The sequence below is a fragment of the Aptenodytes forsteri genome, unplaced genomic scaffold, assembly GCF_000699145.1.
Source record: "Aptenodytes forsteri isolate BGI_AS27 unplaced genomic scaffold, ASM69914v1 Scaffold80, whole genome shotgun sequence".
NCBI classification, from domain to species: domain Eukaryota; kingdom Metazoa; phylum Chordata; class Aves; order Sphenisciformes; family Spheniscidae; genus Aptenodytes; species Aptenodytes forsteri.
Window position 1 is genome coordinate 3249982 of NW_008795026.1, and position 8688 is coordinate 3258669.

General features: G+C 46.9%; 1 protein-coding gene across 1 annotated transcript in view; it reads right to left on the minus strand.

The window, feature by feature from the left end:
• OBSCN (obscurin, cytoskeletal calmodulin and titin-interacting RhoGEF) overlaps positions 1-8682 on the minus strand; it is a 214003-nt gene extending 205321 nt beyond the window's left edge. The window contains 1 exon segment of the mRNA XM_019471183.1: positions 8477-8682. The gene's annotated coding sequence lies outside the window, so the exon portion shown is untranslated.
• Positions 8683-8688: the final 6 nt, after the last annotated feature.

The following is an 8688-nucleotide window of genomic DNA, read 5'->3' on the forward strand; positions in this document are numbered from 1 at the left end:
GTGTTGGGTTGACGGTTGGACTTGATGATCTTAGAGGTCTTTTCCAACCTTGATGATTCTATGATTCTATATGGGTTAGTTGGGTTAGTTCTGCAGCCGTAGAGAAACAAATGGACATTAAATTCTGAGAGATGTGTCTATCCATCAAGATACCTTCTCCTTCACACTCATCTCCTCTTCCTTTTCATCTCTCTCTTTGTATCTCATTGCCCTTGCTCTTTTCAATTGTTCTCTTTCTCCTTGCCTTTTTTCTTTTTTTTTTCCTTTTTTTTCTTTTTTTTTTTTCTTTTCCCAATTCTGCTTATACAACATGCTCCATCTCTCCTCTTGCCCCCTCTGGTCATTACCCACCCCTAGGCCTTGTTGTCTGAATCACGTTCACACAGACCTTACCGTAAACCCCTTTCCTGCAGGGGCCAGCCTTTAGGAGGACACACAGATACGTCTGTCATATTATTGACGATATTTCCCTCTATCCCTGTTTCTATTCAGCACAGCCACTGAGATACAGCTACTTTGATGCTGATGGTAGCCAGCGAGTATCTATGGCTTATAGACGGCCTCATCCAGATGGTGTAGGACCAGACACAGCTGCAGTGGGAATGGGTGTTCGTGCGCATCTATGGCTTGGTGCACACACACCACATACACGGGAGCGCAAAGCCAAGCGACGGAACCGCCACGGGGAATGCCCGCAGCAATCCAAACGGTGCCAGACTTCTCCAAAAAAACCCCCACGTGGCTTAGGGCTTACAGGAAAGATGTCTCATCGCCCGCGTATTCTCAGCTGCTCTCAGAGGGAGCTGTGCACCAGCCTGCAGCTGTTTGATGATACGGACCAGCCAAGGGGACGAGGCTTAAGCGGTGTTCAAAACTAAAGCTCATGGCAATTCTGGTGCCGCTGCGTCCCGAGAAAAAGCAATCAGTGGCACTAATCTTTACAGCCATGTTCACTCAGACGGAGTCTACCCATCCCTGTGCAGCCGGAGATCAATATGACAGATCACTGCCTTTGGGGTCTCCCTACAGTCCACACAGCACACAAACTTTTCTTGCTTCTTTCCTGCTCCTTACATGGATTCCTGGATGTCCTTTCCCTTCTGCTGGAGGATTCTACTTGTAATCCTCCAAGGAGCCCTTTTCCCTGCATTGGCTAGCATTTATTTTGATAAGTATAGCACAGCTAAAGGCCTGCTCTTGACCCCATTAGCACCAGTAACTGCGCACCAGCTGACTCTCCCTGCGGAGCAGGATTAGACCTGACGAGAGTGCTCTGTAAGAACAAGCACCCCAGCTCCAAGCCTCTCTGGAAGTCCTACTCAGGAGAGTTGAGTGCACCATTTCTCTCCAAGCTACTAAATCTCTGTGGCCTCATGACGCCAGACACTCCTGTCTTAGCAAGCTCACGCAGCTCCTGTCTGAGCTATACAAACGGTCTCTGCTCAGGGGTGATGGCACTGCTGCTCTCACATCTGTGCTTTTTCACCTTCAAAGTGCCGCACAAAGCAAAACGACCAGGGCACTGTGTGTTGTAACTCAGAAAGGAAATAATAGCCAGTCACTGCGACAGAAATATCCTTCTTAATCCTGCAGCCGTTCGGCTTCCCCGCTGGCCACAAATCCACCCACTCTCTCACCCAATGGCAGATGCCCACGCGATCTCCCCCCCACCTCCAGCAGAAATCAGTAGGAGCAGGCCAAAAACCTGCTTTCGTTTCTTGAGTCACCATTTGAGCAGAGGTTTCGTTATTTTTTCCATCCTCCTCCAGCTCCTGTTGCAACGCATTAACGTTAACATGCAAATCACCGATGGCACCAGGGAGCGAGGGCTGGATTGACCTGCTGCATGACCTTGGGGAAATTGCTTATTTTCCCTGTGCCTTGGCTCCCCTCCCATTTCATCTTCATATCAGGACAGGGATGGTCTCGCAAATAATTATGTGCACAGTGTATATACGACAATGTATTTGCTGGAGTATATGACAAATCATGCATGAAAATTAATAACAAATTACAATTTTTCATTCCGTTTAGGCTGCTGGGGATTGAAAGACACAAATTGCCATCAAAAATAAATACTGGTAAATACAAAAATACAAAATGGTATTCATCATAATAATTATTACCATTGAAGATGGCATAGCTGAGCTAACCTTCAAACCTCATTTGGGCCACAGATCTAAGGCAAAACCAAACGTGGTCTTCTTTCCGTATTTAACAGGAAAAATACACTACATCCTATCCTATCCTGTCTCTCCCCCTCCAAAGAACATGCAAAACTCTCAAGGAGCAAAGACTTTTCCCTTTAGACGAAATTGATCCTTTCTAAACTAATTCAATTTCGGTTGCTTTTGTTTCCCGGTATCAAGCAAATGTCATTATTCCACCAAAAATCTTTAGAAATTAAAGAAAATGCTTTCAAAGCTTAAATCTGAAGGGAAAAAAAAAGTAATGGGGAAAACCCATTCTTAGGAAACACTAAGAGTGCAAAGAATGATTGACTTGCAGTAATTAGCGCTAAGACCAACTGACTTTCTGTGGAGTGGTCACCTTCAATACTAGTTGCAATGAATACACAGAACTATTTTTCCCTTGGTCTCAAACTGGTCTAGAACTCTGTGAACTAATTTGCACTTCTTTAGTCCCCCTTACTGCCTTCAACCTCTGTCCTCACTTGAGCTTTAAAATGTATTTTCCATAAACACTTGCAAAGCTGCAAGCAGAGAAGCTGCATGAATGGTTAGAAGATGCAGATGCGAGCCTTGGGCTTGAGCCAAAGTACGCTGAAGTCAGTGGAAATTTCCACTGAAGTCAATTGATGGACAATCAGAGTCTTCTGCTAATTTGGGGAAGGACCGTTTCAATGTTCAGAGGGGGATGCTGGGATTCAAGTTCATCTCTGGACAATCCAGCAGTAACATTCGCTACGTTAACTAAGAATTAACAATCAAAACAGATTCAGAGCTCATGTCCTAATCTTTCCCAGCCATTAGCTTGAATTTTAGGCTGCACTGTGTCATCAAAGCACTTGGATCCATCTTCAGAAGACATTGCCGTGTCTCATCCTTCCTAGATCCCTAGTTGTTTCTGACAGACGTGTCACTGACTCATTTCCAGCTTCAAATCCATAGCATCAAAAAGAGCAAAAAATAAAGTTGCTTCACTTCTCCTTCGAAGTGGGCTCTGCATAACATGGAGAAGTGCCCGGAGCACAGAGATGGCTACAGACACAAGAGGTGCCTGCTTGGGAGCCAGCCAGTGACCTTTCAGCAAACAGTGGCTTCCCTCAAACCACCTGCGTGCCGTTTTCCTCGCCTGGTCCCCAGGAGACGTATCCACGCCTGGAGGTGGGCTCTGCTCATGGTGGGAGCATGATGGGTGCTCTCCAAGCCTGGCTCTTACAAGAGTGAGAGGAGGAATGCCACTCACTTCCTAAAGCTCTTGTGCATCCTCCTCCCCTGCCCTCCTGTGCTAAACAGTGCCCAAACAAGCCCCAGCTGCTCACTGGTATCTCTGATAGTCAAGAACAGTTAAAACACAGGGAAGCTGCCGCGTCAGGTGCCTGTTGCTTTTGCTCCTGAACCAGACTGGTGCAGCAAATCCATCCAAGACGCTTCTTTCCAGTGGCCGTAGCCTCAAGGTCCAGCCTCCCCCTCCCATTGCTCCCAAACACTCGCCCGGTGTTTGCAACTGACTTCTCTCCATCAGGTACAAGCCACTGTGTCCACAGACCTCCTAGTGCAAGGTGAAGACCCCACGTCCCGTGCTGTAACCTACACCACACCTCACTCTCTACCGGTTTTCACCACGTACCCTCACACTCAACGCTTCTTATGCCATTATGAATGGCCAGGATGCCAGAAGAAAATCCAGGGATCAGTGAAAAGAGCGTGTGCTCATCAGTATTGTTTTAATTTGTAACATGGTAGGAAAGCGAAACGGGGTTTATTTTTTGCTCTGCCACTGGCTTACTTTTATAATTGTGAGAAAGTCGCTCAAACTCTTGTATCTTCAGTCCCCGTCTGAAAAAGGGGGTAAAAACCTTGCCTTATGGGTGTTGAGAGCATGAAATCCAGTAACAGGGATGAAACCCTAACTTGTGGCAAGGACAAAGCTGCAATAAGTATCTGTCAGTCAGACAGATCAAACAGTTTAAACAGGCTGCACTGGATAAACTACATTTTATAAGTTTAAACGGGATAAAATGCATCACATTAGATTAGGCTGATGAATAGATTAGGAGTAAGAGGGAGAGGATAGCTTTGTGGACATACAGAAAGGACAAGATTTAATATTTCTACAGTGTAACTTGCTAATCAATTTAGTAAACTATTACACTAGTTCAGATTCTTTACATGTACATTCAAACTTAAAAAAAATAGGACCTCTGCAAGTGCCAGGACAGCTCCCTTGGAAGCGATAGGACTGACAACAAAGCATGAATAAACGTAGTCAACGCAGATGCCCTTTCCAATTAATCTCAGACATTTACCAGTGTCATATTTCTCCCTGTAATCCCTCTGTGATTAATCATTTGCAGCAGAGATCACATTCCCATCTGGGTATTTCTGAGCATGCCAAAGGCAAAGTAGCGGCACTTGTAATTTTACTTACGTCTTTATTCATTTAAATTTTCACTGTTTTATGTTTGGGGGAAAGAGGCACAAGTGCACAGACCTGTCAGATAATGCAAATAAATCAAATCACTGCCCAGGAAGCAAGACACGGCCATGCAACCAGTCAAGGCCTCCTACCCACTCTCTTCACTGCTTTCTGCCTCTGCCCTACACCTGCTTCCCCACAGACAAGCGAGCAAGTCCCTTGCAGTGGGAACAACCACAGACTGCTCCGGTTCGTGCTGGAGTAGTCAGAGGTGCTGCTCATCAGGAGAATCATCAGGAGATGGAGAGTCCTGATGGAGAGTCCTGATGGTGGTGCCATCACCCTCTTGACCTCCTGTGATCCACTGTGCTGTGCTGGCTGATGGGTTGGTTTCACGTTGCTTCACCAATGTTGAGCTGCATCTGGAAAGCCTTCAACAACCTCTGAGCAGGTAGAGGTCCCACATCGTGGCATACTGCCCCCGAGCAGTCAGCAGCCTGTGATGATGCACTTTGGCGTGAGAGAAGACAGGGGTGGCAGGTTATTCTCTGTCCAAGCCTTTCAATTCAATGGTTAGAAAGGGAATCCCGTCCACCATGGCCCTGGGCAAAGAGCGAACAGCACCGTGCAATCCATCTCGTAAAATATTCCCAAGAGCAATGCAGCCACAGGTAGCACACCTGCGTGATCAGAAACCCCGAGGATGTAAAGCCCAGGTGAGGACAGGCACCTAAACCAAAGAGACTGCTGAAGTCTGAATACAGATCGGGAGCATGGAGGTTCTCTCCGACACCACGTTAAGACTCATCCCATGCCTGCTTGCTCATTTTCTCAATCCTCTTTTACCCTTTCTTTGCCGAAGCAGCGAACTTGATCTGGGGTATTTTTCTTGCTGTTAGAGTTCATATTTCCCGGACTTTCTCCACAATGCCAGCTGCTAAGCCTTGCACTCCTTCCTCTCCTGATGGGAAAGGTAAGATTCATAGGGAGCCTCCCACCCCTGGATGCCCAGCTTTCAAAAAATACCACTAAAACAGAAGCTCTAGATAAAAATCAAGGCAGCGCTAGTATTACTGTAGTAATACTACAGGAAACGGCATCGGTGGGCGGGAAGGGAAGTTGATGGGTCATAAAATGGGAAGTGCGGATTTCCTTTGATGTTTAAAGTTCTGCTGGGGGAAAACAGCAGTAACCCAGCTGCCCTATTACTTCTAACAACCTCCCAGGGAATGGACAACTTTGAAATAGCACAAGTATTCAGTGTCAGCTGCAAGCTTAGTGACATCAGGTGGGCACGGATGGACTCCTACACGCCATTACCCCAGACAGGGCGCTCCAGGGGTGAAATGCACACCAGCGCACCCACTGCTACATGCCCATTACGTCTCTAAATCAGGTGTAAGCAGAGATTTGTGCCGATGCACTAATCCAAGATGGCAGAATTTATCTGATGCCCATTTCATCAGAGCAGGAATGGTATCTGTCACTGAGGAGCTGGACTCAGGGCTTAGCTTGGGCTACTCTAAATTCCACTTCAGTGAGGGACCACAGATTTTGGCATGTTCAAAGGTCATTCGATGAGCAGATGGAAGAGCTTTCCGTGGTGGTTTGGAGAATCGGTCTTCCTGCGCTGTAGGAGATGTCGGACGCAGAGGACGCTGTGTACCCGCAATAAACTAAGCCTATTGCAATAAGCTTCTAACGCAATTCAGAGTAAGGCTCGTTTGCATTCCCTGCCATCTATTGCCTCCACAGGAAGCCAAAGTCCACGGGAGACGTTAAGGGAAATTTCGCAGTGGGTCAGTGGCTAACATGGTGTTAAACTTGGTGAGCAGCCCTCAGCAAAAAGATGGCTACGCTCAAGGCAAAACAATCTTCCATTTCTGACCATCAGGGTAGGGCTAAATATGCACCAACTGTCTAGGAAGGGACCTGCATCACCTCGTGCTCCCGGTATTAATCCTTCATCAATAACCCGAATATTTCCAATGACTGGTAGCAAACAAAAGAGTCAAACAAACCATTAGAAAATTCCAACAAGAAACAAGAACAAATCGCATGGTTTGTGCACAACTACCAGGCGAGACAGTCAGATCACCTTCTAGTCACATAAGCAAGCATGCACTTAACGTAAACCATGGGAGAATGAAGCCACTCACATGATTTATACGGTTAAAGAACATGCTTATCTTTCCTTTCTGATATAGAGACAGACCTATTGCTTATAAAGCTCATCCCTCTTTTTACCATATGGCCAGCAGTTACTTTCCATCAACACACCAATAGCTTCAAGAAGGTCCACGCAAAGAAGGGACTTCTTCTTCCTACTTGGTCTTTGCTACAGCACAGGGGCTTCACCTCGGATTCCCCCCTCGATGGAGCAACACAACCACCCCAGAAGCTTCCAAAGGACTCAAACTGCTCAGATCAGCCCCTCTGCAATCAAGACTCTGTGGCAGCATCTTTTCCTTTTATTCTTCTGAGCCTAGAGGCACCCAGGCTGCTCTGACAATGTCTAAATACAGGCTACAGCGCAAGGGAGGTCTCAGGCATACAGCGATGCTCGTTCCTGCTCCGTGGGGGTGAGAAGGCAGGAGACAAATGGAGGGAAAAGACAAAAATTCTGGGTTTGCCACCCTGGGGACAGAAAAGGAGCGATGCAAATTCTAGCAATTTCATCACAAATTTCACCCAACCGGGTTTTGCTTTACACACGGCCCCTGGAGAGAAGTGGCTATGGCAGAATCCCAGCTGCAGCTACACCCCAGTGTCTGCTCGGCTGACAAAGACAGACAGCTTGAGCCAGGTGGGCTTTAAAGGTTCAGAGAAACAGTGGCTTCACACGGGTTTATTTTACTTCATTGGTCTCATGGTTTAGAAGGCGAGACTTGTATATGCCTGAAGTTGGCAGCATTATGTCACAGCTGCACTAATGCACGTCTCCCCTCCGCATGCACACATGCGTAAGTGCATGTACCTTTCTCTCCTTTGCACGAATAAAACCAGCACTGAACCAAATAATCCCAACTCTTAAATCCTTTGCATTAACAGAAAAACAAACTCGCTTACATTAATCTAGAAACCCTGCCTCCGGTTTCAGCACGTGTGATTTCCTACGCGAGGGAGTTGCAGGATCACAACTCCCATAGGGACAAAGAATTCCCTTGGTGACAATTAGCAGCGAGGCTCTGACCTAAGCCCTTGTATTTTAACAAGTGGACGTCATTGTCATTACAGCCACTCCACCCCATTGAGCTGTAAGGCCGAAAATAGCCTCAGCTGTCGAGCTCCATCTCTCTCCATCTCTCGTCAGAGCCATTTGTAGAAATGCGAGGAGGGTGGGGGGGTCGCAGTGTGAATCGGTATAGATGCTGGAGAGAAGCTCCGAGGAAAAAAAGCCCTTGCTGAAGAGAAAAGCAGCACTGAGATTATGCCCTGGCAATAAAACTTTTAAAAACACACCATAGTGCCACCTCTCCACAGGAACCATATTTTTTTCCAGGCTCTCCATGCACACTGCTATCTCCAATCTGGGGACAAAACGTATCAAGTAGAATCAACAGCTTTAAACCTGATTTTCCTCTCTTTTCTGCGCTCCTTTGGAGGTTGATCTTTGCTCTTTTGATAACGTGGCCAGAAGTAATTAAGCAAAGCAATCCATATTCGGTTCAGACCAGAAGAAGGATGGATTTACTACCTGCACCTTCAGCTCCATCTTCAAATACGTTTCATAAAGCAAGACGTACCCCAGCATAGTAACACTGACATAGAAACAACCTCACCCCTCCCTCAGCTACGAACAACATTCTCCACTTTCTGCTGGATACCAGCGTCCCCGAGCCCGCTTCTTTTTAGCTGAAGGTTTAGGTCTTACCTGGAGTCTTGTCAGAGTCTGAGGAGAAACAAAGCTCTGGGCAGAGTAAGGAAAAGCCGATTCCTACTGAGATGACAGAAGGGGGAAGGGGGAAGAGGGGAACAGAGGACACGGGGAGACCATGTTGGTTTTTGGTCCCCCCCCCCCAACCTTTCCCCTCCAGGAAAATAAAACAGAAACCCCAGCGATGGCAGGGACGCGCAGCAGAAGGT